Source organism: Myodes glareolus, chromosome 13 (genome assembly GCF_982192425.1).
Source record: "Myodes glareolus chromosome 13, mMyoGla1.1, whole genome shotgun sequence".
In the NCBI taxonomy this organism is placed as follows: Eukaryota; Metazoa; Chordata; class Mammalia; order Rodentia; family Cricetidae; genus Myodes; species Myodes glareolus.
In genome coordinates this window covers 743,397-769,093 of record NC_142038.1, presented here as the reverse complement: position 1 = coordinate 769,093, position 25,697 = coordinate 743,397, and the positions used below count along the sequence as shown (strand labels likewise).

The following is a 25,697-nucleotide window of genomic DNA, read 5'->3' as shown; positions in this document are numbered from 1 at the left end:
ACAAAGGTTTGTGGTCATCTCTCTTTTCTTAATATACATTTTAATAGTTTTTTTTTAAAGTAAATTTTATTAAATTATAAAAGTTTCCATTTCCGCCCCCCCTCCCAACAGCCTCCCACTCCCCCCACTCCCCCTCCTCCTCCCTCTACGTCCCCCAGGGCAGTCAGGGTTTCCTGCCCTGTGGGAAGTTCCAGTTCCTTCCCCCTCCCTCCAGGTCCAGGAAGGTGAGTGTCCAAACAGACTGGATCCCCAAAATCCAGTATATGTAGAGGAAACAGGTCCCAGTGTCATAGTCAATGGCTTTTCAGAAAGACTTCGGGCCAGCCACAGTCATAGAATCCGGCCAAATTCCGAGAATCTGGTTAGATCACGTCCTCGTTCAGTCCCAGTCCAACTGGCCTTGGTAAACTCTCATCAGATCTGTTCCCTTGTATCAGTGGGTGATAGCATCCCTCGCAGTACTGATTTCGTTTTTCATGCTCTTCCTCCTTCTGCTCCTCATTTGGACCTCGGGGGGCTCAGTCCCGTGCTCCAATGTGGGTCTCCGACTGTATCGCCGTCCTTCGCCAGATGAAGGATCTATGGTGATAAGCAAAATATACATCAGTATGGTCATGGGCCACAGCCGATTCAGGCACCCTCTCCTCTGTCCAGAGAGCAATCTGGGGGATCTCTCCTTGGACCTGGGAAACCATATATAATCAAGTCTCCTGTAAACCCTAAAATGGCTCCCTTAGTTGAAATATATTCTTCCCTGATCCCATATTCATCCTTCCTCCCCCCCCCCATCCCAGGCCACCAAGCTTTCCCCGTTCCTCCCCTACTCCCTTCTCTCTAACCCTCTCCCCTTCCATCGACCCTCCCACCCCCCCATGCACCCGAGGTTACCTGGGACTCTTGTCTATTTCCTACCTCCTGGTGGATAGCTAAATAATCTTCATCAGGTTCATCTTCTTATTTAGCTTCTCTAGGATCACGAATAATAGGCTCAAAGACCTTTAATTATGGTTAGAATCCACTTATGAGTGAATACATACCGTGCTCCTCTTTTTGGGTCTGGCTTACCTCACTCAGTAAAGCGTTTTCTATTTCCACCCATTTGCATGCAAAATTCAAGATGTCATTGTTTTTTACCGCTGAGTAAAACTCTAATGTGTATATGTTCCACACCTTTTTTAACCATTCTTCTATTGAGGGGCACCTAGGTTGTTTCCAGGTTTTGGCTATTACAAATAGTGCTGCTATGACCATATCTATCACCATGCACAAAAATCAAGTCCATATGGATTAAAGACATCAACATTAATCCGTCCACTTTGAACCTGATAGAAGAGAAAGTGGGAAGTAGTCTACAAGATTTAGGCACAGGAGGCCTCTTCCTAAGTAGGACCCCAGCAGCACAGACAATAAGAGAAACAATGAATAAATGGGATCTACTGAAACTGGGAAGCTTCTGTAAAGCAAAGGACACTGTCAGTAGGACAAAAAGGCTGCCTTCTGACTGGGAGAAGATCTTCACCAACCCCTCATCAGACAAAGGTCTGATCTCCAAAATATACAAAGAACTCAAGAAACTAGGCACTAAAACTCTAATTAACCCAATTAAAAAAATGGGGTACTGAACTTAACAGAGAATTCACAACAGATGAACTTCGAATGGCCAGAAGACACTTAAGGTCATGCTCAACCTCCTTAGCGATCAGGGAAATGAAAATCAAAACCACTTTGAGATACCATCTTACACCTGTCAGAATAGCTAAAGTCAAAAACACCAATGATAGCCTATGCTGGAGAGGATGTGGGGTGAGGGGAACACTCATCCATTGTTGGTGGGAATGCAAACTCGTGCAGCCACTGTGGAAATCAGTGTGGCGGTTTCTCAGGAAACTGGGAGTCAACCTCCCTCAGGACCCAGCAATTCCACTCTTGGGAATATACCCTAAAGATTCCCTAACATACTACAAAAGCACATTTTAATAGTTTTATTTAAAAGTAATTTAAAAGAAGTAACAGAGCACCCTTTCAACATGGCGGTATCAGTACGCGAGTGCTTGGGTTGCTGGACTCAAGACCTATTTCCATGTCAGCCTTTTCTAGCAGGGCACATTCAAGGCTCTTTCTTTACATGCACCACTACTTTCAAAGAAAAGATTTTCATATGAGTTTGTATTTTATTTCCCTGGAGTCTTCAGTGGGTAGGCACTCATCCTCAAAATGCCCCATTCACATATTCTAGTGCAAAGCTTGTGGGTCCTCTTTTGTAGTGTTAACATTTAGCAATAAAAACAGTTTCTTAAAATTTCTTTGCAAGAAACATTCTCCTTTTCTGGTAAAATAAGACATTTCCCACATCCCAGTGTTCTGCTTTTTGCTAATAGTTCTCATCATCCCGGCTAAAAGTAACTAACCATCGTTAACCATGCCCCAGCCTAAGAGGGCTGTCTTGAAATTTTCTCCACTGGAGTCTTCAATATATTACTCTTAAGTGCAGGGTCATTAAAAGTTTTAGGAGACAGACAAAATATAGACACATTCTTTGCCTGATTGTGAAATGAGTGACTTCCTGTCCAGTTCTCAGTAAAGTCTTTGTTCCCATCAAGAACCTGTGAACACTGGGTTTCTGTCTGTGTTTCTTATAGTATTCTGAGCTTCTGAACTTACACTAGAATTGCCCATTGAACTCTGCTCACAGCATTATTCAGAGTCTCTGGTTCCCATTGCAAACTTTTCCAAATTCCTCCTTGAAAATGGTGAGAACACCTTGATGAGTTAAGTAATTTTACTTTATAAACAAGACAAACAACACTTTTGGTGTCAAATCTGTAGAGGAAATTTTGTGGGAAGTAGAAGGTTACAAATGTGAAAAATAAACATACTACCAATACATCTTGTAGCAGAATGAATGGAAAAAATGTGATAGCTGTTATGAGGTATATAAAACGTAATCTTCAGGTTTTTTTGTTTTGGTTGTATTTTCTAGTCTCAGGTTTGGGTTTATGGAAAGCATGAGAAACAAAGTAGATGGAGGTTGGGAAATTCATGTGCCTCATAGTAAGTAATAGTCTCTATTTTGAAACGATTTCTTTTTAAAAATCTTCAGTCAACATTTGGAACTGTTCTATAAACTACTCATTACTATAAATAATATGAACAAGTTTTTTTGTTAGCCTAAATCCTCTGAATTCTGCAGCAAAGAACAATAAAAATGAAAATACACTTTGCTTGGTGTTATTTTTTTCACAGAGGTAATGCTCATTCTCTTGCAGCTTCTATTTATCCTTAAAACAGATAATCTTCTTGCTTTGAGCTCCTTCAGAAAGTACTTATCCATTCCTTTTTCTTTGATAGTAGCCATTGATAGTAGTCTTTGTCTACCTCTCCCACGATCCTTTAAGTATTGTGGTGCAAATGAAATACTTTGTCTTATGTAATAGTTCCCAGTTCAAGACATCTTTGAAATATTTTAATACACACTTTTCAGTAGTGTATCAGAATTTTTTGTCCTATATTTGTGCATAGACCTTAAATAGCTTTATGGAATGTCTGAATTGTCTGTGTTTCTTCAATATTCTTCCTCACCCTGAGCATTATTGGAAGAGGGAAACCGTAGTCAGATTTTGTTTATCCTAAAAAAATGAACCCACAACTCAACTGAGACAATGTTCAGCTGGTGAAAACACAGCTGTCCAAGTATTTTCTAGATAAAATTTTAAAATTTCCCTGTATTTGACATTTCTCTCAGTTTTTTCACCTTAGTTCTGTCTTCTAGAGCAATTATATTATTTTCAAGTCCTCCTTCACATTGCTGTTTGTTTGACCCAGGCAGGGGTTTGATTATCTCTAGTTCCTCTACTTGCTTCCTACATGGATCAGTATGCAGGAATATTGAAAAGAATCACCGTCCTGCCAATACATTGAGTGTGAGAAGTTCAAACTCTATCTTTTACTCCAGACTTTCCAGTCCACTGCCTGTTCATACTGGGAGATTCTAAAGTCCACATGCTGTATCTCTAGCTTTGCTCCAAGCCAACACTCATTCTTCTGCTTAGGGCAATTGTTCTTATATTGATTTCTTTATATACTCACAAAACACTTTGTGTTAATTCTCTGTTTAATTTCATAGTGATTTCAAAACACTGTGACAAGGGGACCACATCTGTTTTATTACCCAGTCCATCCTTTTATCTTCTTTAATCCCTATCATACATTACTCCCTTATTAAATAATTTATGTATTTATTTGCATTTGTTGCACAGGGATTAAACCATGGACCTCTTGAATGGAGGTAAGTGCTCTAATAAGCTGCAAATCTAACCCTATTTTTAAACACTGAATTAGTGATTTCATTCACCCTTTGTAGGCTCATTCATGGCAGGGATAGTTATTATTCATCTTTATAGCCCATAAATCTGCCTGACTCTGCCTCCTGAGTACTGGGATTAAAGGCATGTATCACCACTGCCTGGCTATATAATAGACTTTTAAAGGTCCCATTCCTTGAGATTAACTCATTGAAGTACTGAAAACTAAATGCTATGACATTTGTGAACCAGCCTTGGATAAGTAGTTATGCACTTTGGTACTTGGTTTGCCTCGAGACAGTGCAGATGCCTTCCAACATTGCCTTGGCCCAGCAGTCTTAGCACTTAACTGTTTCAAGGTTTGAATCAGCAAACCATTGATTCTCAATTCTTTCTTTCATTTCAAGACAGGGTTTATCTGTAGCTTTGGAGCTTGTCCTGGAACTAGCTCTTTGAGACCAGCCTGGCCGCAAACTCACAGAGATCTGCCTGCCTCTGCCTCCCGAGCGCTGGGATTAAAGGCGTGTGTCACCATCGACCAACAGGTTCTCATTTTTTTTTTAGCTCTAGCTTTTTATTGGCTAACTCTTACATCTTTTTTCTTTTTTATTATTATTAATTTATAAAAATTTCCACTTCCTGCCCTCCTCCCAATACCCTCCTACTCCCCCCACTCCCTCTCCTCCTCCAGTCCTAAGAGCAGTCAGGGTTTCCGCTGGACTGGGACTGAACGAGCATGTGATTAAACCAGATTCTCTGAATGTGGCTGACATGGGGGCTGTCTGAGAAGCCATTGATAATGGCACTGGGACTGCTTTTGTCTTCATGTACTGGCGTTTTGGGATCCTAGTCTGTTTGGATGCTCACCTTCCTAGACCTGGAGGGAGAGGGGAGGAACTTGAACTTCCCACAGGTTCTCAATTCTTATATTATTTGCTTTATCACTACTGTGACAAAAATTTGTGATAGTATCAACTTAAGGAAAGAAAGGTTAATTTGGACTCTTAGTTTTACATCATCATAATGGGAAAGTATGGCTGTCTGGTTCTACTCATAGAAATGGGAAATTGTGGTAGAGTTCTTAACACAGCTATATACTGGAAAGCAAAAGAGACAGGATTGGAATCACCCCCAGAACTCACCCCCATGGTTACCTACTCCTTCAGCCAGATTCTATCTTCCAAAGATTCCATAGTCTTCCTAGTTGTACCAGTCCCTGGGAACCAAACAATCTAATTATTAGTTTGTTGGGGTCATTTCCGATTTAAACCCTTTTCTGAGTGAATTGAAGTTGCTTATATCTTTCACTATTGTTTCCATGTTACTTAAAACAATTTAATGTTGTTCAATGACTTTGGTTTTCATAAAGTGGTATAAGGATAAAGTTATATTTATACTTATGTAATTTATAGTGATGAAAATAACATTCTGCCTTACCAAAAATACCAGCAACTATATGAGAGGAATATCTTAGTAACATCACCAGGAATTAAATAAATATATGTTAAACAATCTGGGAGTGGGGAGTTGTTTGTTGAACAATAGGGTTTGGAGAAGTTCAGTGGAAGAGACAGAACATGACTCCACAGACAGAAGAGGGAAGGCAGTGTTGTGTGGAGCAGAACCTGAGTACTCAGAGGTAAAACAAGTGTATGAGTGATTCTTTGGACAATTTGAGTTTGAGCCTGGGGTAGAGGTGGGCGACTCAGCAAATCCAGGCCTGAAAACTTGTGATTCTTTCTTTAGGACTGACGGTGGTGCTAAGTAGTTTGAATCTAATTCTAAACATTCTAGGACCACTTAGATTTTCAAACTGGGGTAGGAAACAAATGGATTTATTTTCCAAAATTGCTTTGGCTGTATTTCAGGGATTGATGGAAATGAGGCATGAGTAGAGAATGACATGGTAACTGAAGGATCATATAGCTGAGAATTGATAATTATACCAATTGTCTTAGTTAGGGTTTTTATTACTGTGAAGAGACACCATGATCACAGCAACTCTTATAAAGGAAAACATTTAAATGTGGTGACTTACAGTTCAGAGGTTCAGTCCATTATCATCAAGGTAGGGCATGACAGCATGCAGCCAGACATGGTGCTGGAGAGGTAGCTGAGAATTCTACATCTCGTGGGCAACAGGAAGTGAACTGAGACACTGGTTGTGACTCTAGCATATATGAGACCTCAAAGCCCACCTCCACAGTGACACATTTCATCCAACAAAGCCACCTGTACTCTAACAAAACTACACTTTCTAATAGTGAAACTCCCTGTGGGAGCCATTTTCTTTCAAACCATCACACCAATTGAATTTAGAAAGCAAAGCACTAGGTAGGTGGAAGGCTACTAGAAGCAAAGAAGGGTTGATGGAATTTGGGGACAAGTTAAATGAGAAATTGGACATGTAGGTGAAGGTTGACCTCTGATCAGGGCTGTTGACATGTGAGGATACCATTTAGCAAAATGGATGACATTAGAAGAATATTATGTTCCAAAGTACACAAGCTATAAGGTTCTATCAATATTCCTTAAAGCAAAATTGATGAGAGGGTAATGAATGCTCATTAGACAAGGTATTAAATATAAACAGCTCTTGCCTTCTGTTATATGTGGACTTTTGTTATATGTGGACTGTATCTGAGCATAGATTCCAGCTGATAGATCATGTTTTCACACTAAATGATGAAGTTAAAGTCTCTAGTTCAGTGACTCATCAGAAAGTATTGTTTTGTGGTTAATTCTTGTCTAAACATGAAGAGAACATTATTCCTACATTACTCTATAAATCAAATCCATCACTGATACTGGATGAGTTGATAAATGTTTTGAGTCACTTCTTCCTGGAAAACATTTATTTAATAAAGATTAGTCTGCAGCCGGCCTTATAGTCTTTCATCTGATCCTAAATTGATTTTGAAGACGTGTTTCATTTTTTGGGTTTGAATCATATTTCAAGAAAAAGAAACAGGGAGATGAGCAGATCATCAAAACCATATAAGTTATTTACCAGCACTGGAGAAGCCTTAAGTTTGATTAGCTGGCTTTTGCTATACTTTATCTTGTGTAATTTTAGCTACCTCGGCATCCAACTAATACTTTGCTATAATATTCAACATAGTTCTTCTTTCGTCTGTGATTTTTTTTACTAAGAATTCACCATATTGGTGGGTTGCTCTGTTTCCTGAAGCCGTTAGTGATTTATTTGTAAGCACCTTTCAGATGCCCAATTTAAGTCTGTGAATAAATTATTTTGGCCATTGCCTAGAATTGAAAAGATGCTTTGTTCTCCTATTACTCTACAGCAATATGCCTCTGAAATGAAGTAGCACACTGTGATAAACCTTACCTTGATCGAAGCACATTAGGGTAGATTTGTAATTGCTGCTACAGGCGGGGGCACATCCTGTGATTAGGCTCAGATACCCAAATTTTATGGCTTTTTGTTTTGTTTTGCTTTTAAAAGGCAAACCCATAAATGTGATAAATGTAATTCCAAGATAATGGAGTTAGGGAGCCATTACTGAAGGCAATTTTGGCTGAAAATGGAGAGTGTAAAAATGATGACTTTAAAATATTTAAAATTATGGAGGTGGAAATTCAATTGCAGACTTTGGAGGGAAGTGTGCAGAGTGCAGGGAAAAGGAAAGTCACCCCCAATTTAGTGATAGAGTTTACAGTGAGATAAAGAGTCAGAGAGAGTGAAAAATATTGATGCACCTTTTAACAAGGAGCTATTACAATTAGTTCCTATACTAAAAGCATGGCATTCAGCAACAGGACACGCGGATTCATAGGTGTCACATTCATCAGAGCTTTTTCGGACTGATCTAACAGTTCAGTTTGCTTTTCTAAAGTTCATTTTTTGCTTTCAGTGTTTATAACTTCAACATGGTTCCTAGGTGAATTCCAGCAAATGGTAAATCCATAAGACAATTAAGAAGAACATTCAGAATTCAGATTGCTTCAAAGTGTTGAATATAGGTACTTTGATAATTTACTAAAATGTCTACATATTTCTGTGTATTTCCCATTTGTGCTTTTATTAGATTAAATCAAGTGGTGGCAATTCCCAAATCTATCAAAAGTGATATTGTCTCTCATCTTGAACATTTATAAGTCATTTGAGCTGTTTTAAACTCATAGATAATGAAAAGTAGCTACAGACATCATTTCAAAATAATGCACAAATAATCGGGAAGGACATGAAGTAGTCAGTGTGTTTACCCTTATTTAGACATAAGGGCAATGTCATGCAAACGATCTCATACAACGGAGATCATTTTTGCATGACATTGCCATCAAATGCTATTTATGAAACGAATAATTGCTTGTAAAATTTTAAAATTAGTTTATATTTATTTCAAGTGCATTGATGTTTTGCCTGCATTTATGTCTATGTGAGGGTGTGGGATCACCTGGCACTGGAGTTACAGACAGTTGTAAGCTACCATGTGGGTGCTGGGAATTGAACTGGGATTCTCCGGAAGAACAGACAGTGCTACTAACCACGGAGTCATCTCTTGAACCCTGCTTGTAAATTTTTTATATTTCAAACTAAAATCTTCCCTTCATCTAAAATTGAATAGAATTTCTATTAAAGTAACAATATGCTAATGTAGTTTAAAAGTAATATTTGGACTTTTTCTCATACGATTTTTGTTTCAGATGAGGCAGTACCATTTGCATTATTAATTGTAATTCCATTAAGGGTTATTAGGTTTGGTCTAGAACTCAACACATACTAAAAATAATAGTTCCTTATCTGATAGTATGGTAATTACTTTAAAAATATAGACATTTTTGTTTTATTGTGAGCAACAGAGCCACAGCAAAGTGTGCCTGTAATGGTTTTAATTGTCATTTTCAACCAGACAAAGGACTAAAAGGCTGATCTATCATGACTTTTCTTGGTTTCTTTCAGAAGAAATACTTTTCTAAAAGAGCAATGCAATAGATTCAGTGCAAAGAACAAACTCTGGCACTTTACTGAGAAAATAGGAAACTAGCTAAACCACTGAAAGGAAATTACCAAACACAGGTTTAACTCCTAATTTGAAGATAAATGCTCCTTCTCTTGTCTATGAACACAATGGATTTATTGGCATAGGCTGTGAATTGCAAGTGTGTTTTCTGTTGGTGCTAATTGGTTTGAACTAAGTCTGTTTCCTCACATCCCCAAAGGTATTAATGCTTGTTGGGTGTCAGAAAATAAACTAAGAAGGTCTCATCAAGTTTATGGGATGCATTATGATCCTAGAACTGTTTTTATGTGTCAAATGGAATATTTTACACGGAGGTGGGATATGGAAGTAAGGGATTCTCTCTTACTGAAGTATTACATGCAAACAAATTTCTTGGAGAGACCTGAATCTCATTTTAGTTCATTATGTGAAAATAAAGATAATAAGATATGAACACAATGAATCACCCAGATTCTAGAAGGGTCTCTAACATGAATATTGAATCTCTCTCAACTCATGCTGTTTTCAGAAATCTTTTAAAGTACAGCAGAGGTGATAGAGAAAGCAGACATGTTCCTCAGCATTATGAATAATTTTCCTTTTCTCCTTTTTCTGTACTCTGAAGGTCTCTAACTTTTCCATTGTTGTAGATTGTAATGGCTCCTGTTTGTCTTGAACTGGTCCTTTGCATGATGTTATAAAAGCAGAGTATTTGACTACAATATCTGAGGCCTGCAATAATTTTTCTTTCTAAAGTAGCTGCCCTCTGTCCACACAGTATTACTTGCAGTGGAATCCCTATAAGCTGTTCTTCATTTGTTGTTGGTACTTACCATATGATCGAGCTTTGACAGATGACAAAGATTGCTACTTAAAAGGAATAATGTTTATGTACTGAATTAGCTCTTAAGTGATCTACTTTAATGGGTAAACATAGATTGAAGACTTTCAGAAATTGTTTTAATTGGTTTTCATAAAAACAAACCCCTGCATGCTGGTACTTACTCAGAACTTCTCCCCTGAGGGGTGGCTCTCATAGTATTGGAAGGTGCTGTACAAGCTGCCAAGGGAAAGAAATGCTCAGCAGTCCTACCCAGCCATGGAGCCTCTAAACCACAACAATGACTGGTCTTATAAGAAATCTAAATAGTGAAACAGTGACATTCACTTGGGTGTAGCCAACAGCTGTTTTATTGGACTTTAGACTGAACAGGAGAGACACGTAAACCTTTCTGGCACTGTAAACTTAGCAACCTATGCAGACCGAGGACGTAGTAGGCCCAAGAGGAGAACCTACTACTGTCAGGCTCCTAAAATGACATAATTTCTGTCTTCTCTATACTTATCCTTGTACCCACAAACAAGTATATCTCGGCCCTTATTAAAGAAGTTTGTTTTGGGGGGGGGTGATAGATAGAGACTATTGCAGAGATCGGTGACTGTCAAAACACAGAGAATAAGTTACTGTGGATGTCCAACTCCCATGGCTTCCTCTAAAGCTAAGGTTCAGGGAAAATCATGGAAAAGGGCTTGAAAAAAATGAGTCAAAGGTCTAGGATGCCTATTGATAGATCATGTTCCTTAGATATAACACACAGGAAAAACATACCCATGAACTTTCAACAATATACCTTCTTTGACAAGATGACCAAAATGTCAATGCCATTTAATATGTCAATTCAGACAGGAAATTTCATGTGTCCTCACTTCTAGCTGAAGAGTTACAGGGTGTCAGAGATTGCTGAGATGAGCATAATCAGCTGTGTTCCAGGATGAATACCCATACAGATGGTCCAATACGCAATGTTTAGTCCTGAATATAGGAATGTAAGAGCAAAGATACACATATGCATATGTGTGACATGACAATATCAACTAAAGAAGAAATCATGAATTTGGAATGAGGATGGAGGAGTTGGAAATAAGAGTGGTATAGATGTAATGCTCACACATGGAAATTCTCAAAATGATCCCCTCTTCTTTTTAAATACTACATGTTTAAAAAGCAAAACAATTTTAGAGAATCTCGACTCTGATCCACATATTAACTGCATTAATTTACACACTCACCTACACGGTTTATTCACAACCAGTAATTATAGAATCAGTCTAGGTGTCTATAAACTGGTGAATGGATAAAGAAAATTGATATCACACACACATACACAGACACATACCCGTATACACACATATGCACACACATATACACATACACGCAAACTCACACACAGAGTAGTTTTTTATCCAGTCATAGGGAAGAATTAAATTATGTTCTTTTCAGGAAAATGGATTGTACTGGGGATCATCATGCTAAGTGACTATGTCATGCTTTTCATCATAGGTGGAATTTAGAGAGGAAAAAGGAGGTTGAGAATAAAAGATTTTTCAGGACATGGAAAGGGATAATGGAAAGGAAGAACGAGAGAGAAAAGTGGATGGGTAAGATGAGCATAGTATATGTCTATGAAAGTGTTAAAATGATATCTGATATGTTCTACGATTAATTCCTGATAAAAATAGTAGCCTCCCTTTTTCTCGTGGTGATGAAGCCAGTGCTTTCATCATCACAAGAAATAAGGAACTTAAATTTCAAAATCTTCAGATCTTGTGATCTGTAACAATCAGTAACAAATCTTTTTAGGAAAAATGTTACTCTCCAATTATAGTCTCTAGCTTTGTTTTCAGATTCTGTCAATGCAATGGATTTCCTATAATGTTCTTGTGTTTCTTTCTCAGACATTATCAATATTCTCTATGGCTCTCTCTTTCATTTGCTTTCTTTTAAACCCTCAGGGATAGAGGGATAGCAACGATGCCACAAAAGATACAAGAACAATTTTGTTGCCAGTGTGGGGGGATGCTGCATTTCTTCTGGCACCCCAGGGATCCTCCCATCTGCTCAGCCCTTCTCAGTCCCAACTATAACTGACAGGTCCATATTTAGGCCCAGGATTGTCTTATTTTAATTACAAGGAAATAATGAATCAGAAATCCATCACCTACTGGTTCCTTGAGCCCTCTGAGACATCTGTACTTGAGAAGGGTCAGAACATGTTCTGTTGCATGTGATCAGTCTCTGACTCTGCTCTTACTCCCCTTGTCTGAGTTTTATAATCTATATATGATATCATTATATGTACCTCACTGGATTGCTGTAAGTGTTAAAATGAAACAAAATCTTTAAATCACTATATGGTAACATGCAGATAATAAATACTTAACAAAGCATGACCACAATTAGGTCAGACCCAGAGGTTAGATTATTATCACACTTAGTGAGAATCAGGTTCCTTATTCAAGTGTGAGAATTGAAACCCTTGGTAAAAGGGGTGAAATATTGTCACCTGCAGTGGGGAGAAATTTTATATACAAAAGCTTAAAAAGATTTGTAGTTTAGACATCTTGGTCGCGGAATTTAAAGGATTCTAGTTACCATTTCTTGAACTAAGGAAAAAAGACAGGCACATGGGTATAAACAAACAAGCATAAAGGACAGAATGGACACCATCTAAAAGTAACTAGCCACTTCACGCCTATTTTGCTGGTGCTGGTGCACCTCGTGGTTATAGGACAGACTTCCCATTTCATGTTGAATGGTGAAATGAGAACAATTTAAATAGACACAAGGAAGCAAAGTCTGTTGCGTTCAGTTGAACAGAAACTTAAGTTCATAGCTCAAATGTGATTAAGAGATATGCTTTGGCAGGAAAAGTTTCTTTGATAGCATTGTGTGTGTGTGTGTGTGCGTGCGTGTGTGTGCGTGCGTGTGTGTGTGTGCGTGCGTGTGTGTGTGTGCGTGTGTGCGTGTGTGTGTGCGTGTGTGTGCGTGTGTGCGTGTGTGTGTGTGTGTGTGTGCGCATTGGTGCACACATGAGTATATGTAAAAATACAGAGAAAATTTAAGATTCCTTCTAATCTATACTTCATTTCCTGTTTAAATCCCATCCACAGACACATGTGTACTTGGACTGTTAGTAAAGTGTAGATATCATGAAAATATTTCCTGTGTTTTATAGGATAAACATCCTTATCCTTTCATTACTTATTTGATCTCATTATAATACTGTACATTTAGATTTTTCCATTATTTCCTGTTTCAACTAATGATTGATAAAAATATTCACACATATTTTTGTGAAAATTGTATTTTCCTGGGGATTATGTGTAGGCAGTTCCTTTTGGATGGACAAAGAGTACAAATTGAATGCTTATTAAGATTTGTTTTTTTTTGTGTTCTATTACCATACCGGTTTTCCCATTACAAATATATTTTGGTAATTTGACAATTACATTTTGAAATTCCTTTTACAATAAATATGCAACATGGATATTGTTTGTTTCTTCCTAGTTCTGATTTTTTTTTTCCTGAACTGCTTGCCTTTATGGGCAGATCTGATGATTATAATTATCTTCCTTTAGTATTTTGTGCTCATTCTGATTTTTCAATATTATGATTTTTAACCACCACATTGATATAAGCTTCCTCCTGAGATTAAATAAGAACAATACATGATGCATTCACTTTGAAAATATTTGAAACACAGTAGAGAAATCACCAACAAATGCATATTTCAGAAATTATTTTCTGCCTTTATAGAGTCCAGCATAATTGAGAAAAGCAAGACACACACATGGAGGTGATATCAGTTTATCTTTTTCAAGAGCAGAAATTTATTTTATGCACTTATAAAAAATATGAAAATAAAATAAGGCGTCTCGGGCTCAGTGGCTGTGTGACTCCTGTTTGTGTAGGAGAAGGGTGGTTAGGCAGACTTTGGAGGCTGGCAGAGGTTGACTGAGTCAAAAAGGAAGTTTTTAATTGACTCTAGCTGTGCCACCATGAAGATTCTGGGAAGTCTTGTGTTGCATTCTGTAGACAGAATGGTGTAAGTCTAATGCTGAGTAAGTTTCATAAAGTGCCAGCACTGCATATACCTTTAGCTATATTCTCCAGAAGCAGTGCTAAAGAGGAGGACAAATGGACCAGACAGGTCGGAGTTTCCATGAAAATCCTCCAGGGAAGCCAGAACAGGGATGCAGAACAATGACCCACAAGCAAGGTCCAGGAAGGTGAACTTCAGCATTGTCTGAGGCAGAGTCCTGAGGATGTGCAAGGCAGGGGGAGTCTATCCCTTTTGTCATGGATGAACAGATAGGAATTTGGTTGTCAGTTACCCCACGGGTTCTTCCCTTGGATGAGAATGCTAAGAAGCTTGGTTGCCTGACAAAGGTGAAGGGACCCCATGGGGATGCCCATGGAACATTTTTAGGATATTCATAGTGTCCATTTCAAGCCCAGCATCTTTCTAGCATTAATGAGACTCCCTGTGATATGACACCCTGGCCCTAGCTAGACTTCTGGTCTTTCAGATATCATTGGCCATCATGCATGTGCATGGTTCAGTGTTGATTCACCATTGCAGTTCTATCTTCTGTAGAAAAGAATATATAAAGCACACTCCTATTCCAGAAATTCTGACTTTCTAGGTATGATCAGCTATGATTCAGAGAAGTGGACTCATTTTCAAGCATTCAGGGGAATGCTGAATGGGTCGTTCTGTAGCTGGATTTTCTTAATGTACTGTTGGTGTAACAGATGTGTAATACTGAGTGTGAGCAGAAAGACTCATCTTATTATCTTAGAGGAAATGACGTTTATTTCATTGAACAGGTTTTCTTTTTTTTCCTACAGAATTTCAGGCTGAAGTTTTAAGTAATTTTTTTTGGAGTAAAATTAATTAGAGGAATCACATTAATAAAAAAAAATGGTCACTTTTTAAAACTATTGTAGCCAGGTAGTGGTGACACCTAACCCAGCACTTGGGAGTCAGATGCAGATGAATCTCTGTGAGTCCAGTTTGGTCTATAGAGAGAGTTCTAGGACAGCTAGAGCTGAGAAAAACCTATCTAAAAAAAAATCAAAAACTAACCAACCAAATAAAAAAATACCACACACACAAAAACAAAACCTCCCAAAGCATAAAAAAACAAAGACCACTCCTCCAAAACAACAGGACAGAAAACTGTATGTAAATCTTGATTTTGTAATTGAACTTGATTTTCAAGTTTGATTAAATTATTTGTGTCCACAGAAAGTTGGAGTATGTAAATTCACATCTATGTAAATATGGGTTTATTAGATTTTGGGGATGGAGCGTGCCATTTCTTGTTTTCATATTTTTAATATATCAATTGCTTCTTGGTCATTACTAAAATGTCATGTGTCAGAAATGCCAATTAGCATTTCTGGAAAGCCCTTTGGGAATATAAAGAAGAAAATTATAGTTATATAGTTAGGAGATATGGGAAATAGTTATACAGTTAGAAGATATGGGAAAGTAAAGAAAACTGAACTTGGAAAAGAAAAATATATACTTGGTGTAAATGCAGTAAACATGGGCAAACTGAATATCTAGAGTTTGGGGCCTTGAGCAGAGTTTCCTCTGGCAAAAATGTCTATTAACCTTTGACAGATCTTAGTGAGTCCAGAGTCAGTGGGTAGACATGTAGCAGAACTCACAGGTCCATGTAGATATACAGGCCTCTATGGTGAATCTCTAAAGGGCAACTGATCCTGGTACTTCAATTTTTGCTTAATGAATGTTGGAGGGAACAGAGGGAGGAATGGGGGGGAGAAAGGAAGAAAGAAAAGAACAGAGTGAGGAAGGCTGGGAGGAAAAGTGGGGAAGAAAGAAGGAAAAAGCAACGGAAGAAACCAGGATCAAAGTCTCTTGCATCCTGCTTGTACTGCATGAGTCCTGCATGAGTCCCACAAGCCCACAATGTCCTTAACAGACACTCACTTCTCTGAACACACCCATGACATCATCAACAGGACAAGGCTGGCTTCTGGCCTTGCCGTTTTCCTTTGCTGCAGCAAGGCTGCTTTGGGCCCTTTGTCTGTGGGAACCCAATTTTTTTTACTTATGCTTGAAAAACAATCTAATGGGCAATTTCACACTGTGTTGGTGCCTGCCAGGAATCGAAACTGTTATATGCATTTTAATAAGGATAAAGGCAGAAGCTGATTTCTAATTATAGGATTTAAGGCATCAGAGAGTAAGGTATTTAGAATCTAAGGCTACCTTGGGCCCTGTTTGTCTCTGTGAAATTCAGTCTCCATGCAGGAAAAAAAAACTTCAGTTATCTCTGCCAATCTTCATTGTGATATAAGAATCGAGTGCTGATTCGGCAATTTGGTGTGGCTCCATACCCTCCCATTGGGGTGAAAAAAATTCTGGCATTTACTGGCCAGGCTGTTTCTCTGCATAAACTCAGGATGTTAGCATATGCTATGCATTTAATGCCAGCATCTAAGTAAGGAATTTTTCAAGGTTGTTTGCCTTACTTTAAAACACACTACCAATGGGAGATGGGCTTGCCAGTAAAGTATTTGTGTGGAACTCATGTCAAAAAGTCAGATGAGATGTGTCTGTAGTCCTAGCTATGGAGAGGTTGGACATGAGGTTCCCTTGTTGGCTGTCTAGTCTAGCTGAATCATCCAGCTCCAGGTTTAGGTAGAGAATGTTCTAAAGACATCTGATGTTGACCTCTGTTTCCTACACACACGAACAGATACATATGTGTACACCTGTACACACATGTGGATATGTTTGCACAACATACACACATGTTTTCCTTCTTTTAGTCACTATATTCTTTCTCGTACAATATAATTTGAAAACAATTTCTCTTTCCTCTACGTCTTCCACTTTCCCCACCTCCTTTCACATCTTGATCCACCCCCTTTTCTGTTTCTCCTCAGAGAAGAACAGGTATCGAGTAAATAACAGCAAAATATAGCAAAATAAGATATAAGGTAAAATGAAAACCATCACATTGAAGTTGGATACGCCGAGCTAACCAAAAGCAAGATGCACAAGAGAGGGCTCAAGAATCAGAGACCCAGTCGTTTACACATTCAGGAGTCCTATAAAAGTCCAAACTGAAAGCTAAGATACATGTGCAAAGGTCTCGGTGCTGAACCTGGAGACCCTGTGCTGGCTGCTTCAGCCTCTGTGAGTTCACATGAGCTTTGCTCAGCTGTTTTAGAGGACCTTGTTTTCTTCGAGTCTTCCATCCCCTCTGTCTCCTCTACTCCTTCTGCCTCCTCTTTCATGTGGTTCCCTGAGCTCTGCGGGGAGGGGTTGGATGGAGACATCTGGTTTAAAGCGGCACGTGCATGTTTTTAGTATATAACATAAAATGTACTGTATTTCATCTTCTGTTCTTTGCTGGGAGATATTAAAGAGAGGATTAATCTTCTCACATGTTTTTTTTCCTTTTCTTTTAAAAATTTTCTACACAGAAAGTCAACATTTATTCTTAAATGTGGGAGACCCTTGATAACATTTTAGAAGAAAAACTGAAAGTGCGTGGACTGTAATATTTTCCTGTTTTGAAAGATCTCAGAAATGTACTCCTTAAAATTCTTGTGTCCCCTTATTTGCTTTTCTATCTGGGATAAAATAATGTAGAATTGTCAAAAAGTTGTATTTTTTCATGGGTTTTTTTTTTTCAAACTTTACGTTACCGTCTTAAACAAATAGCATTACTTCCAGGCAGCATGGTGAGAGTGGCAATTAAAATATTCAGATCCTGGGTGTCCTCAGACAAAGCTCTCTAGGCTCAGGAGCTCTTGGAAGCTGCCTGGGGAGCATCTTGGGGATCTAAGGCTGGGGCTGCAGTCTGGGTCACTGCTTGCAATCCTGGATAGAGTGAATCAAATTTGCCAAGCCATGCGGCAAGGGTTTTCTGTCTGGGGTTTGGACAGGTGCAGCCAGTTCTGACCCTATTGTAAATTTTGCCTTTATTTGTGATTTCTGGACTGAGTCCCTGCTTCATCATCTAGGACTGATCTCTTTTGTTCCATTTAGACAAATGTCTCTGTCCTGTTTTTGGGATGGCTTTGTCTGGCTGTGTTTTATCTCCTGATGGTAGCTCTCATCCTTCTCTCTTTATCTTGCTTTTCATTCAAGAAATCTCTTAGCTCATTTTTATCTTGCTTTGTTCCTTTACCTTTTATCTGCACTTTAAATGAAGGATGTCAAACGGTATTTCATGGTGGGGCCTGTGGAAACTGTCACTTTTCTAAACAAGGCATCCTGGCTGCTTCAGAATGGGCTGATAAAGCTTCTGTTACCCAAATGTAGTCTGAGTTACTGATATAGCTACCGTAACAAGTGCTGCAGTCTGTATGGCTTGCCCCAAAGGAGAGTATCATGAGTGGATGAGGAGTTAGAAGTGTGTGGTACCAACATCAGTTCCTCTCATAGCTGTGTCAGGTCTCTTCTCAAGCCCCAGCTGTTCCTTGGCTTGTGGCACTCCACCAGTCTCTGCCTTCAATCTCCTGTGGCATTATCCCTCTTGTTCTGTGTCCAAATTTCCCCTCTTTGTAATGTAAAGATGCTGGTCATATTGGATAAGCATTGACCTACTACAGGATGACTTCATCTTTAATTGCATCCTCAGTGGACCTCATTCTAAACCGCTTTATTTGCTGATGAAGGCTGCCAATCTTGACTTGTAAATTTAGTGGAATGCATTCTTAACTTAGTCCTTGTGGAATATTGGAACATTTTAAAGAAAGGGTATCTAACCTATTTGTTACTTTCGGTGTTTGAAATGAACACGTTTGCGGTGATTTCACAGCAGTAAATGGGAGTTGGCCTGCTGCTGCTCTGTGAACGCTGACATGTTTTAGGTTACAGGTTCCTGTTCCTTTTCTGCTTGAAGCTGCTTGAAACTTCAGTTAGGGGTCTGCCACAACTGACGTTTTTTGGCTTTTGTCTGTCACAGGAAGAGCGAGGGAGGTGAAGCTACTTTGGGCAAACTTCGTCTTTGGGGTCTGGCCTCCTTCCTCTGCCCTCGCTACAGCGTCCTCCCACACTGCCTGTTCTGTGAATTTCAGAAACCTCTCTCTCTTTTTTTAAATTTTATTTTTTTAAAAAGAAAACAAGCTATCTTTTTTTCATTATACATATCAGTCCAAGTTCCCACTCCGTCCCCTCCTTCCATTCCCTCCACATCCCACTCCTCAGAGAACATAAGCACATTGCTTTGGGGAAGGTCCAAGGCCCTCCCTACTATACCTAGGCTGAGCAAGGTATCCATCCAAAGAGAATAGGTTCCCAAAAAGCCAATCCATGCAGTAGGGATAAATCCTGGTGCCACTGTCAGAGGCCCCTCAGTCTGCCCCGCCATGCAACTGTCAGACACATTCAGAGGGACTAGTTTGGTCCTATTCTTGTTCCTTCCCAGTCCAGCTGGTGTTGGTGAGCTCCCATTTGCTTAGGTAGACTGTTGCAGTAGGTGAATCCATCATGGTCTTGACCTCTTTGCTCATATTCTCATTCCTTCCATTCTCCAACTGGACTTGATAAGAGCAGGGAAAGAGGTATCTTGATTCATGGAACCATTATGGGGTTAGCAAGAAACTTGGCTCTAGAGAAATTCCCAGGAATCCACAAGGATGAACCCAACTAACACCCTAAGCAATAGAGGAGACGGGGTTGGATCTTGCCTTGCCCTGTAGTCAGACTGATGAATATCTTAAATATTACCATAGACCCTTCATCCAGCAACTGACGGAAACAGAGGCAGAGACCTGTATTGGAGCACTGAGCTGAGCTCCCAAAGTCCGGTTGAAAAGTGGGAGGAATGAGAAACCTCTCTTTTTTACTTCCTGGATCCTCATTTTTACTTCCTGGACTCTGTTTATAATTGGAAATTAGTGTGTTTATTTAATTATGTCTATTTATTTATTTTGTCTGCTTGTCTCCCAAAGTCCGGTTGAAAAGTGGGAGGAATGAGAAACCTCTCTTTTTTACTTCCTGGATCCTCATTTTTACTTCCTGGACTCTGTTTATAATTGGAAATTAGTGTGTTTATTTAATTTTGTCTATTTATTTATTTTGTCTGCTTGTCTGGAGAACTATCTTGGGTCACTGTAGAACACTATCTTTGTCATACTACAGTCAACGTGTGGGGTTTCGAAGAGTTCCATTGAGCATTTTCATGGACTAGGCAGGGATGGGAATACACCGAAGCCACTAGTGTTAACAATTCTAATTAACTGATGTAATAATAGCTACCACAGATGGCTAGGGGCAATTCTGCACTGTTTAACAGTTAGTCTATTTTAAACATCTTAAGAACAAGTTATTGTCTTGTACTTTGGAAACCCATGGAGACAACTAAGCAAGAAGGAGCTGTTGATTTCTACCTCACGCCCACAAGAAGTGGCGGAGAAGTGAGTGGTGGAGAACATAAACACCTGAGGGTGGTAACTGCAGAGCAACATTCAGGGAAGAACACTTGAGAAAGAGGAACAAATTTTGAAGCAGATGGAAGGCATGAGAAAGAGAGGAAAGGAAAGAGGAGATGCAAAAAACGCATAGATGCCAACAATGTAGAGTGAGGCTTTACAGAAGCCTGGACATCTAACATTTAGGGTCAAGGTCACAGGTGACATTTGGAGTATTTTGTGGAATATTAGAAATGGAGGCTAAGTGCATGAAATACTCATGGAAAATAAGAATTCAGGGGAAACCCACACCTTCCACAAATTTGAATGACTAGGGAAAAGTAAAGAATGATTGGACATTGGTAATATATCACAAGGTCTGAGGTGGCTCTCAGACGGGAGAAATTTTCACTCAGGGATGAGTGGAAGGAATCTGATTAGAAGCAGAAGTGAAAAAGAAGGAAACCTAGAAGTGGGAATATTCTTGTATGAAAAATGCAAGGGCTCAAGAATAAAATTAATTTTGTTAAATTTGCATTCTGTCACCTACAAGCATAGTGTTTTGGGAAGTTAAGATGCCTGTATTTGTGAAACAACCTGGCTATTTTATTACCCGATTAACAATTACAGCAAAAACAAGAGCCCAAGAGTGTGAAGGGTCTTTATAAACCAAATGCTTTCAGTTAGTTCAGTTGTCTGGCTTCCCAAACTTTATTCAACAAATAGTTTTAGTTCTTTAATTAAGAAAATTTCATTAGAAATTAAATGATCCATGTGAGATAGTTATTGACAACCACACTGATTATACCAAGTAGAAGTTTTAGTCTCTTTTATTAGTGGCCAGACCAAGAACAGGCTTGTGCCTCTGAAAAATCCTTTGGCATCCAAGTTCAGGGGTATAGAATTTTTAAGGACAAAAATTCAAAGATCATAAATACTTTATATCAAAGTTAGATGAGGGTCAGAGTAACCTTGGAATGTTCATTCCTGGAAGAGCATAGTAATTGTTTAGTAATTATTTTAGACACAACATGCCAATTATTTTTTTTTACTTATACTTTTTTAGTTATTTTAGTTTACTTTAATTATTTCGGTTAATATGTCTGGACCATGGTCAAGACCATGCAAATTTCAACTGTCTCCCAAGGTAGAAGCGACTGCTGAGGGAAACGGGGTAGAGGGCCGAGACCTTTCTAAGAAACACAAAATGTAATCAGAAGAGAATAATGTTACCTTAGTCATTTCAGCAATAGCTGTAAGATAAATTCCTATGTAAGGTTACAGCTTGCCCAACTATTAAACTTGGCCCTGATAATACTGTTCTATATTTCTTGTACTCCTTTTTTTTTCATCAGATTCTATCTATTTTATATTTCTCAAGTTGTATCATTATTCTGCTTTTCAACTTTATACATTATTTAGTCTTTTAGAACTTGTGAGTTTCTTTTTCCTTTTCTTTGTTATTTTTGCCACAAGTTTGAGTTTTGTGCAGTCCAATGTTCGGTCTTCTTAAGGTGTCATATAATACACTTCTCAACTCTTTAGCTTTGCAAATTGGTAGTAAATTTAAAAGCATGGTTAGAGTGGAGCTTGGTTATTTTGGCAAGACTACTATTTCTTTTAGAAAACATGAATATCTTTTCCTAAATTTTCAGTTTTTTCTTACCTTTATACAGAACTCCCAATTTATTTTGGCACTAAAATGTTATTTTAAATATATTTCTTAATATAAGGATTATTGCAGATGTCAGTGCCACTCAAGACAATCAAAAGGCATGCTGTATTGACTACAATGTGGAGTGCAAATTGACTTTTTATTTAAAAAATAATTTTGATTGCCCTCTTAATTTCTTGCAAGGGTGACTCTTGTGGCTCAAAATAGAGTGATGTAACTTGTTAGTTGGCTTGCACAAACGCTTGACTTGTGAAGTTGTTATAAAGAGACACAGGTCTCTGTGGTGTTCATGGGGTTATTTAATAGTCCTTTCCTGAGAGACATGATATATATACATATCTACTCACTCCAGATTAATCTCATGATGATGGGCCAAATTTGGTGAATCAATAGATTTTATTGAGGAAACTAACAGAATTATATACCCATAAGTGTTCATTTACAGGAACAAGTGATGTAGGAGAGTCTTCTATCTAACTGTTGTTTCATTGGTTAATTAATAAAGAAAACTGCTTGGCCTGATAGGTCAGAACATAGTAAGGCGAGGAAGACAGAACAGAATGCTGGGAAGAAGGGAAGTGAGTTAGATGCGATAGCTCTTCTCTCCAAGATGGACACAGGTTAAGATCCTTCCTGGTAAGCCACCATCTCGTGGTGCTACACAGATTATTAGAAATGGGTTAATTAAGATATGAGAGTTAGCCAATAAGAGGCTGAAACTAATGGGCCAAGCAATGTTTAAAATGAATACAGTTTCCGTGTAATTATTTCGGGTAAAGCTAGCCGGGCGGGCAATGGGAAGCGGCCCACCATTCCTTTTACAAACAAGGATGACTCAAAGGAAGCTACATCACCCCAAAGAACAACCCAGCACCCGCAAACCAGTGACAACTCATGGAAGCACTAACCCTGGAGTTTTCTACTGCTCCAGGTTGTTTGTTGCCTTGACAACCCCAGGCAGGCTTATCCAGAATTTTTCAAGTTTGAGCTTTCCCAGACATGCAACACTTGCTTTACCTCCTGTGCCTCCCCTTCCCTCCTGGAGGGAGTGTTACAATTCTGGAAAAAAACTGTTATACATCCCTGGATGATGCAAAAAGCTTCCCAAACTGCAGACTGGGTGATAGGCCTGTGGGATACTGATTATGACAGTCAGTAACCAGGGTTTTGAAAAGAGAAAGAAGTATAAGTAGACCCAGCAGTGATTGGTTCTACAGAGGTGGAACAATACTTCAAAAAGTAGATAAAGCATAGAAGTATTTTTTTTATTAATGATCTATAATCATGACAGAAAAGTCACTTGTAAAGTTGAATATACCAATAAAAATTAGACAACAGTATTTTATTTTCATTTTAGAAACTAGTACGTATCTGGGTTATAAGTATGGAATCAATGAGTTTCTATTTTATTTTTCATTTTGGGCATCAATTAAAATTTATTATGGGATTCAATTAAAATCAGACCTTTTCTCCCTATGGAAGTTTTGTCTCTGGTTTAAATGGATTCACCTTTAAATCTGCAGTCTATCAGGATGGTGTGCCTTCTTCTTTATGTCAGATCTTCTTGATTGTTATTTTTAGTCTCACGTTGGTAAGCTTTCCACTTGGATGAGCATAGAAGTCACAAGCAATCTTTGTATAGAACTTGATTTTTATTTCAGACCAAAATGTCAACTCTCTTGATATTTGACTGGGGTGGGGTGGGGGCTCAGGGGAAGGTCCTCGATGCTTCTACCCAGCTATCCTGATATTTTGCTGTTGTTTGAGTCTACAGGCAGTTGGGTCTGGGTCCTTATATGGAGCCTGAACTGGAATCTGTCTACCCCTAAAGCTCCCTCCGTCCCTTAGGTCTGGCTGTTTATGGGTAGAGATTTTCTCCAATGCTTCATGAATTTGTCCTTCATATAAATTCAGGTAATTTACCTAAGCAGCACCTAGCAATTTGTGCCTTAATTGACAAGTATATGGAGATGCTCCCGAGAACAGGGTAGGGTGGGAACAGCCTAAAGAAAGCTTCTGGGATGGGCGAAGGGAAGATTCCAGAAGGACTGAAGCAAAGGAGCTATGAATGTGATTTCTGAAGACAAGCACCGAAACCTGTAGCCAGGGATTTTACCTGCCTTCTCCTGAAGCTGAACTGCTTGCAGCTGTTTTATTAATCACTGCAGGTGCCTAAATTAGCATTTTCCTTCTGTTTCCCATCGTTATTCTAGAAACTTCCCCATCTTAATTTTAACTTTCCTCTTCTCTCCTCTAAGCTTTGATTTTATTATTACTTTCTTCTTACACTTTTTCTCTTTTTAATTTTGTCCCCTTCTTTTGTGTTGGATTATAGCTCAGAGATGAAACAATTTCTGTACACCTGTTATGTGGGCAAAGTGTTACTTCTGCTGAACATTTGCAAGGCCACACACTGAAGTACTAGACAATTGTGGCTTTTCTATATGCAAGGGTTTTCACACCAGGAGCCACTTGTTACAGCTAGTTTTTGGTGTCAGTAGACATAAGGTCCTAATCTAATATGAACAGCAAATCATACAGTACTTTAGACTTGTACTCTCTTTCAAATATACTATTTTCTTATTTTCCATTGCCTTCCCTCCCTCCCTTCCTTTTACTATGGATCGATTATCACTTTATAAGCCCAAATACTGTTCCTCGCCACTTCTGTGCATAGCTGACATAGATAAATAGATACTCTTTTATTTTTTCCATTCCACCCACCCATAAATTCTGTGACCCTATTGCTGTTTAGACTTCTTCTCTTCTTAGCTAACAAATAAGGGTTCTTGGTTTGTGGCAGTAAAGACTTTGGATTAATCGAGCTGGAGTTTCCTTCACTTTTTACAGCTCTAAGCTATTCTAATCTCAGAAATAAAAATTTTGAGTTTTAGTATCTGCATTAAGTTCAAAAACTTTCTGCTCTCAAAAATGATGGAGTACACCTGAAGAACATTTGTTCATGTGAGTTAATAACTGTAATGATCATGGTGCTAGGTCTTAACACTGAATACAATTTTAAACACAAGAATCTTTGGGCACTCACTGCACAAGATAGCAGAGTCTCTGACAGTATATGCTTTGCACTCATGAGAAAACAGGGGTGGGGAAGGTTAATTATATTTTTCTATTTCTCTGAAGAAAAATGGAACCTTATAGAACTCCAAAAGACATACAATTGTCCCCAGAAAATATTAAAGCAGACAATTATTGAAGTATTTGATGGTGCTTTTTTAATGCTGTAAACTCCAGAAATGATGAGGTGAAGGGTAGGAATTCGAGAGAGTATTTTTGACACCAGAAATTTATACTACTGTAAGTCTCCATACACGGACTAGATATTCCTGTATAACCAAATGTAGTTAATGAAAAATGATGTAGTATCTTTTCTTGGCCATTAAAACCTTAGTCTATTGTCTCATACTATAATCTGGAAATTGGTGTTACTGTTTTAGTTTTGTGAATTCAGACCCTGATATGATCACTGCTAAGAGAGTACCAAGGTTTTCAGT

The 25,697-nt window shown here is 38.6% G+C and overlaps 1 protein-coding gene across 7 annotated transcripts in view; it reads left to right on the top strand.

Moving 5' to 3' along the window:
- The window catches only part of Cd226 (CD226 molecule), a 102,975-nt gene that overhangs the window by 40,272 nt on the left and 37,006 nt on the right, over nucleotides 1-25,697 (top strand). The gene's annotated exons all lie outside the window — the stretch shown is intronic.